Below are 7059 nucleotides of genomic sequence, written 5' to 3' on the forward strand. Positions count from 1 at the left end.
TAATTTACAAAAAAGATTCTTTTAGTTACAAATTTATATAAAATACAATAAATAGAAATCTAATTTTTTTATATAAATAATCTAAATAATTACAAATTTCTCTTAAACTTAATGTTAAAATTGTATTTTATATGCATTTTTATACAAAAATATTAATTATATTTCAAATATTAATTATTTTAAACCTTTTTTTTTCAAAATAAACTCTAGGATATATTTCATACATGTTATATAATGTAAAATGGATTACTATCGCGGAGATGAAAGAGTAATATTTTAATTTTAATAGCAATATTTTAGTTCTACAAATAATAAATAACTTAGCCCACGGTTTTGCTCTGCTATTGCCTGACGCCTTCCCAGACTTTCTCCTTCTTAGTTGTTCATCTTTTGCCCCTCATGGCATTCACTCACGAAAACACGGTTAATTACAATCGCGCGTGTTCTAATCAATAGAACACGATAATCACGCGGCAATTTGCACGCGGCATTTTTGACGTTAATTATTACACGCGACGCGCATTTTATTATATTTATTATTTGGTAATTAGTGCGCGCGCTAATAATTGTGTTTTCATGAGTGAATGTCTATGAAAAAGTGGCAAAAGATGGACGAGAGACGAAGAAGAAGTCCAGGAAGACGTCAAACAACTGCGAAGTCACTATGGAATGTGAGTTATTTATTTTTAATCTTATTATTTATTATTTGTAAAACTAAAATATTGGTATTGCAAGTACCTAGAATATTATTCTCCGCAATAGTAATCAATTTTATATATATCAATGTATAATATAATAAGTATAAAGTATTCTAGAGTTTATTTTGGAAAATGCTTAAAACATTTAAAATAATTAATATTTTTGTATAAAAATGCATATAAAATATAATTCTAACGTTGAGTTTAAGAAACTTATAATTAGATTATTTATATAAAAATTAGATTTTTTATGTGTTTATTATATTTTATAAAAATTCATCTAAAAAATCTTTTTGTAAGTTATATAATTTTCTCTTAAATATCTTTATTCAAGGAATAAATAAAAAATTCAATTATATGCGCATTACAATTATTTTTTGGAATACTAATCATTTTGGACACTGTTTTAATTTATATGTATTGTCTTTTGCAGGTCAACATTGTGTATTGCAACTCCGCTGTTGCGTATCATATCAGTGAGTTATTTCATTTTAAAATTGCGAGATAATATGGATTTGTGAAAAGTATACATATACACAAACACGTATACATAAAGGAGTTATATAATAATTATTAACAAATAGCATAAAATACATAGAACAAATATCTTCTCTCATACAAAATTAAAAATGAAATAGTTTATAAGAAAGAATATATATAAAGATATATTCAGCTATATAAATTCTTGCATTGTTGATATGATACAAAATAAAATTTTTTTACAAATATTTTTGCATAAAATGTAAAGAGAGTAATGAATTTTTAAACATAAGTTTAATGCGTTAAACATAAGTTAAGCGCGCAAATATTTCGGTTTAAATGGAGTCTTTTTGAGCTCTGACTTTTAGCAAATTATATTTTGTCATAAAGACCCTACAATACAGTAGCCGAGAATTTTTAAAACATATATACGAATACATAAAGAGAATATTAAACTAAACGGAACTCTTCTTTATGCGTGTTGTTAAGCTACTTCCTTTTATTTATTCCAAAGAAATCAATAATAATTTTTGTTTTTTGTATAACGCTGATTTTTCGTAGAGATTGTGATATCTAGACATTTTTTTTAGCTTTCTTGGTTTTTATGTACCTTAAATTTATATGCTTATCACAACTTTATTGCTTTATATATATATATGAGCAATGATTTCTTTTCTTATTATTAGAGTAAATTTAAAATTTTTGTTCCAGAAACGCTCCACACACATTTTAAGATTTTAAATCTTTATTATTAGACTATATATGATACTAAAATCTTTCTCTCCTTTCTTCAAATTTATCAAGAGAGAAGTTTGAAGTAATATCAAATATAATTTAAGCCGACAGTGAAATTCTCATGGGCATGTTCATAGAACGGAGACTCTATATCGCTCAAAGGTGAAAACGAAATTACCATCGTTGCTATACTTAGGCACTAATCAGTACTGACGTGAGAGGCTTTCGCGCAAGAAGAAACTTCTATTAATGGTATTTTATTTAAACTTAATTATCCAGTATTTAATTATTAAATTGTAAAAGTCTGCGCAGTGTAAAAAATAAGAAGATAAATATTTCACAAATAAAAATGCGAATTCGCAAAATATTTAATGCATTATAATTATATTAGATATGTATATACTCTATATACATGTATGTATATATCAGATTTATAAAAATTCGTTTTTGTTTTTCTTTAAAAAGGCTGAATTTACAAAGAGCCTGTGTGCAATATATAGCAAATGACAAAATCCTTTTTCGAAAATAGGTTTTTTTTTGCAAATTTGTTAACAATTGTGCGACATGATTCTACATTTGATGAGAGACGCGCTTTAGTTGCTAGAGGCAAAACATATCAGTTAAATTATATCGAATTTGAGGCAGTTTTGATGATTGGTTTTCGATCGAGAGTTCCAAATTGCCGTTACGGTCAATATTCGAAAATTAATCGGGAAGCGTTTCTATTGATTCTGCAGACGCATCAATACATAAATTGTTTTACTTCTCTCAAATTGGCCTTTTTTCGTTATACATAAATAAACAGATCATCGCGCGTGATCATGTATTATATTGTTGCTTTGTATCCATGAAAAATTTTCAACGCGTTTATTCAATGTGTGTTCAATTATTTGGTTTCTGTACATTCTGTACATTTGATTCGTAAGAGATGAAACAATGTTTTTTTTATAATTATAATTTTCATAAGCATTATATTTGTTTTTTTTCCCGAGTATATCATTTTATCAATGATTATATTCTCCAACGAAAACATTGCTATTTAATTGATTCTGTGCATTGTCTGAAAGTGTAGTTGGAATAATATAATATCAAAACGCAATCACACACACACACACACACACACACGCACACACACACAGACTGAATCTCGAAAATGGTTATATTTTTACACAAGTATAATATATTCATCTCTCGGAGATACACAAAGTAACGCAGTACGAATATCTTTCATAATTTTTCCTTTGACGCCCTTCTTCTGTTCAACTTCTTTGAACAAAATATTATTTTTCTTACAAAAATTTAATTGTAATTTTTCCAAGAGCATTTCTCTCTTTTCCAAGAGAATTTCTAAAGATACAAGTTGCTCGAAAGAAAAAAAGAAAACGTTAATCAACGAAATTAATTCAAAATTATATTCTGTGTTAAAAAAAGAGAATGCATTTAGAAGTATTAATTTCCTCGGTTAATTTCGAATATATGTGCCTCACGTTTTTCTTTTTTTTTTTTTGCAAAAGTGATCGTGAGTCAGACTGGTACTTAACACCGTGCGATGGCCAGTCTGACAGCCTCATTACGATGCGAATTGGACGAGATGTAGTCGCGAAACTTTCCGAAGAAACTTCCTAAGAAAGTACCGCGGGAGTATTACCGGGTGTGGCCAAACTCATTTTCTTCAGACATAAAATATCTTTTCATGGCGAGGAAATATCTGAAAATACTCGCATATCTAGACGTTCGCATTGAGTAATTTTAAGTTTCTTTTAATATATTTTTTATCTACATTGGCCTTGTCCTGATCCTAATACATTGACATCAATCTCTTACGCAATTTGCAACGTCATTATGTTCATTATTTCATCCTAATCCGTGGGCTTAGATATACGTATATCATCATTATCGTTACGGAAATAAATGGACCGTTACTCTTAGCTCTTTGCGATCGAAGTGAGGTATACGCGGTGATAACAGATTGCACTTCGCACGTTCCCGATTTGAATTAAACTCTAAGCTACATCCTGCTGTGTGCAGCTGCAATATCGTGAGAAAATCAGCGCCATTGTTTCTCGTGCGGAAATTATGCCGGGATCAGCATTGAATACATTTTTCGATTCAGATTGCTCGCTCTGTGGCGCGATGTTCAATAGGAATGAAATATTCTCCATTATGCCTATCTGTCGCTTCATCAATCATGAATGTAGTGGGTAAATGTCATAAATGATGAATCTATTGTCTTTGTAGAAGACTTTGTCGTTGAGCATTTTTATGTTATAACACGAATTAATTTAAAACATAGGATATATCTATTTTATATCGATTTATACAAGGACTAAAAATATTACTTTAGAACTAATTAATTCCAAGTTACAAATAAACGTCGGTATGTATGTTATATTGGCTGTTGTGAAACATGGATGCATAGACAATTATGGCGAAGCTATTAATGCCCAAGCTATGTGTGGCTAGAATCTCCCCTCATATTAGAAAACTTTCCGCCGTGTTACGATGAAATGACATTTTGCATACGCTTGTAGCAAGAATAGTCTTTGTTCCGAATCGGGCGGATTCATCTCTCGGATAGGAACTGCTGCAGTATTGTTTTATTACCTCGAAGTAACGCAACTGTGATTGCGATTTCGCGGCGTGGATATCGACAGAGGTGTTAATCAAAGTCCTCGGCAGTTTTAATAAGATGCCCGGCCCGCTTCGTGCAAGTTTCTGTCCTAGTTTTCCAAGACTTATGTTTTCTAAATTATAGATCGTTCGGTGGATTCGCTGGAACGACAGAATTTTCGCCGAATAGTTAATTTTAAAGATATTATTTTGCCAGAGCGAATATGATCTGTCTTTCTCTCTGTTTCTTGTCTATAGAGAAATCTCCTTTGTTCGCGACAGATTAAATTGAAACAAAAGGGTATTTTAATTATAACGATAAAATGATATCTTTCATCGTTTTATTATTGCCTTGTCATCGCCAACTCGGGAACTTATTTAATATGCGATATTTCACTTTATCTTTGATACTATTTTCTAAAATAAAGCATACGGCGTCTATCACAGATTTCTATTCCCGATTTGCATAAATTTCTTATGTAATTAAGGTTGTATAAATTTCCCACGAACGTTCCACGAATAATTTAGGTAGGTCCGTTCTCCTACCCTTTTCACGCCTCGGCGCGGTTCAACTCTCGAAAAGAGCAAGAAACGAAGGAACGAGGCTATTAGTGACATGGGAGAAAATGGATAGGAACGGAAAGTTTGAGACAATTGGGATTATCTTCTTTAATGATATAATAGTCGCTTCCCGCCGCATTATTCTTAAATTCTGGATTAGCAAGATATTTATATGAGAGTCTCTCTCTCTCTCTTTCTTTTTATTTTTGAAAAAATTATTAAAAATTAATATTTCCTTAACTCTTAGAGCATCGTGAACGTAATTTATTTGTAAAACTTTATCGTGATTATTATGGTTCGTTGCTTTGTCTTGATAATTTGTGCTTATTGAATTCTCGTTCAGTTATTTTCTGTTTCTCATTGTTCTTAAGAAAATTTAATCATCAGAACAGAATATAATCACCTTTTGTTTTTCTTTTAGTTTTCTTTTCTCTTTTTATTTCCGATTATTTTATCTTCTCTCAAATAACCTTAAGTTTTATAATACCTTATATCAACGCAGTTATGAAATTATCTCTATTACATTATACGCGTATATATTCATTCCAATATTTAAATAAAGTCAACGTTTTAATCTATTCTCGAAGAGAATTTCGAGATAATCTCAAAATAAAATATATTTATTTATCTATTCAATTTATCTTCTTATTTCTATTTTATTAGCGTCTCGGTATGATCGAGATATACGGATCGCGTATATGATTCGCGATCGGAATCTCACATGTCGAACCCGGTTTAATATTTCAGCGCGGACGTTGGAGGTCGTCGGAAGTTCCTTACGCATCGTCGTAGCACGTGGAAGGTATGCCGGTCGATGGGAACCGAGTCGAAGGAACCACGCTCGAGGGAACACCGGTCTGACCCCTAGACGCGCGACTTTACGTGTCGTTGACTGCGCCCGAATATACAGGAAGCTTATACGTGGGAACATCGCCTTCGCGCGTCGCCTTCAAGAAGGAGGCCCCATTGCATCGCATCGGAACAATTACCGCTCCCACCGCTTTGTATGGTATCGCGCATCGCGCCGGTAATAAAGTCACAAAAGCGAGTAGCCTAAGTCGAAGTAGAAGAAAGGTAGAAAGAGTCAAAATTTTTCAGCCGACTTTTATCTTCGTCAATCTATCGAACCGTAGATTTTATTTTGAATTAATTAATTTTTTATGGTTAATTAATATAATTCTTTTATTGTTGCTTGTGTCTCTGATTGATAGTATAAGGGATTATTTTCATACATTTTTCGCGCGTGCAAAGAATGAGATGATAATAAAAATGAGAATAGAATTCATCAAAAAAAAAAATTTAATTGGTCGAGGAGCGATGAATCTTGAGTAGGAACTTTGATATTTAGTAGCTACCTTATAAATAACAACGCGCGCCCTTTTACTTCGATAGAAGTTTAAGAAGCTCGCGAGAGAGCAGTGAGTTTTTTCGTGTTCCCTAATGAAGCATTTATTGGGTCGTTAAGTGCGTCTGTCGAGTATCAGAACGAAACTTTCCAGTTCGCACGGGAAGAAATGCAGGAAAGTCCGCAAGTGCTGTATCCGTCAAATTAAGCGCAACAAATTGCGCGCGATTCATAAAACCGTACTTGCTTTAACTGCATAACTGCGAACATTAAAAGATAACGTTAATTTAATATGCAGTTGCAAATGTATATCATCTCGCCAAAATTGTTGTTTACGAGTGTTAGCTTTTTAAAAATGTACATTTGCAAGGTAACATCCCTTGTTTTTTGAACTAGTACAATACAATAATCCTTTTTGTTTTTTAATTAGTGTAGCAGAATATGGCTTGATTTTTTAAAGATTAATTGTTCGTGTTTTGCAAACAATAAGCTATAAGTCAGAAAGTAGAACAAATTTGCTTTGGAAAACAATGGAAAGCTGCTAAATTATATAAATAATTGATATTATCTTTTTATAAATATAATTAATATTATTTTTTTATAAATAATAGATTATATTTATATTTATAT

General features: G+C 31.3%; 1 protein-coding gene across 3 annotated transcripts in view; it reads right to left on the minus strand.

Annotated features, from left to right (window-relative positions):
- LOC115234191 (hemicentin-1) overlaps positions 1 to 7059 on the minus strand; it is a 191105-nt gene that overhangs the window by 131497 nt on the left and 52549 nt on the right. The window lies entirely within an intron of this gene.

This window comes from Formica exsecta, unplaced genomic scaffold (assembly GCF_003651465.1).
Source record: "Formica exsecta isolate Colony F162 unplaced genomic scaffold, ASM365146v1 scaffold196, whole genome shotgun sequence".
In the NCBI taxonomy this organism is placed as follows: domain Eukaryota; kingdom Metazoa; phylum Arthropoda; class Insecta; order Hymenoptera; family Formicidae; genus Formica; species Formica exsecta.